We start from the raw sequence: 2,241 nt of genomic DNA on the forward strand, positions 1-2,241 counted from the left end.
TGGGGACATCTGCCCTTCCTTCTTTTCTTCTTTCCTCACTCAGTTTTGTTCTATGGGAGCCCCTCTAGCCTAGTGGTGAGTTTTGGTATATGGCAGACCTAGCTTGGTGTCCTGAACCCATCTGTTATGCAATGTACAACTTTGGGGAAGTTACTGAAACTCATCAGCCTCAGTTTCCTCACCTATAAAATAGGAATAACAAGATCTCTCCCTCAGGAAGTCATTCTAAAATTTAAGTTTGTATAACATCTGTCTAGAAAGCTTGTTTAAATGAAAAGTTAGGACAAGATCTAGGATAGAGCATAAATAACTTTATTTGTAATCAACCCTCCATGTGATGTGCCCATCATAATTCAATAAGCCTACTATGAAGATAAAATTAGTTACATCCTGTCAAGAGCTTAGTCTAGTACCTGGCACATAGTAAGGGCTCTTACTATTAGTTTTAGCATTCTATATTAGTTAGAACAGATCTTGGGGCCATTCAAAAAACGTTTTGGTCCCTCTTATGTGCTAAGCACTGTGTTAACTCTTAAAACACATCAATAATCCAGAAAGATACCTTCCATCAAGTCTAGAAGGGCAAATAAGCATTGAACAAATATTCTAATGATTATTTAAAAAAATAAGCATAAGTCACTCTAAATCATTGGGAAAACGGTTTAGACATTACTCTCCACCCATCACTTCCTGCCCCAACCTTTAAAGACACTTCCTGGACTATGTAGACTGTGGCATGCTAGAACCAACCCATACCAGTCAGAAAGAGCTCATTGTTAAATATTCAAGAGTTTTGTGAGCCCAGTGACTTCCAGTCGATAACTTGAAATTTCCCTTGCTAGTAGTGTTTACATCATGGAAATCCAGAAACTCCACAAATCAGGGTTCTCCCCCAACTCCAAGAGCTGGTTGTTACACATTACTAGCCCACCATGGCACACAGCTCCTCTCACTGCCCTTGCTCTGTTCTTTGCCTTCTTCCCACAGTACTTGTACTGGTTTGACCCCTACCCCCACTTCCAGATCCAACTGACTGTCTCAGAAACACCCAGATGAAATCTCATGTCATGTTTAGACTTTTTTCCCCAGGGAGAATGGTTGAATGCCAGGTCACCAATACCACTGGCAAGGATGGTCATCTTCATAATGAATTCCACCTGTTGGGCACACCCCATGCTTCTGAGTGGATAAAGGAGGGAGATTTGCCCTCAAGTAGCAATGACATGTACTGGAATTTTTCTCATTATCCCCATAAAGGTCCACTCCCTACTCCCTCCATCACTGCATTGTTCTCATGGGTCATGATGGCAGAACAGGCTATTTCTAAGGGCTCTTTCCAGGGGGTGGGGACATTCAGGTGATGTCACCAGCCAGGTATCTCCTTGTGCCCTGGGAGGAAGGAAGAGCCAACTCTGGCAGGCTTCCGCAGGAGGTCCCCTAATCAGATCATTGGTTGGCCCCACTATGGGACATTCTTTTCTCTTGTACAGAACATTCTCTACTCCACAGATTCCCTCTGATAGAAACTCAAAAGGAGAAATGCCAGGCCATAGAATTTAAACAGAAGGTCCTTAGACAATTTATCTCACACTTCAGCAACTTTGCAGTTTATATTTGTAAACCTCACTTATTTACTTGTCCTGTTTTTGTTAAAGTAAACTCATTTGGAGGCACCACATAAAAGGGTTTTGTTTACATGGCCTCTGCTTTCAGTTTAGATTCCTGGTTTAGTCTATTAAAATGAGTCCTGTTTTATTCTCCCAAAGAATAAGAAAACTCTAAATAATGTTCTGAGCCTCCCAGACATGGGTAACAGGCCCAGAATTTTTGCAAAAGCCTCAAAGCGTGGCAAGAAAAGGGTGGGGAGGCAGAGAAGGAATTTGTGGGAGGCCCAGGCCTGCAGTGTTCATGGATCAGGCTTGCCTGGGTACTGGAGTTTGGGGTTTGGGGCTTGCCAAAGGCTTCTGGCATGGAAACCATGATAGGGTTCCCTCAGGACAGAGTTGAGAGAGTAACTCACATTGGCTCCATGAGGATCATAGCAGGGTTCTGAGTCTCACCCCCACCCTGTTCCCTTACACCCCAAGCCCCGCAGAGTTAGCATCACATGATGTGTTTGTGGGCACCTTCCCATTCAGCACACAGGAAATGGGCTTATTCCCTACAAAGAGGGGGAAAGAAGGCTGAATAACATTCTGTCACCCATTTCTATGTCTCTTGATGTGTTTATGTGTTTAGGGA

The sequence above is a fragment of the Phyllostomus discolor genome, chromosome 7 (assembly GCF_004126475.2).
Source record: "Phyllostomus discolor isolate MPI-MPIP mPhyDis1 chromosome 7, mPhyDis1.pri.v3, whole genome shotgun sequence".
In the NCBI taxonomy this organism is placed as follows: domain Eukaryota; kingdom Metazoa; phylum Chordata; class Mammalia; order Chiroptera; family Phyllostomidae; genus Phyllostomus; species Phyllostomus discolor.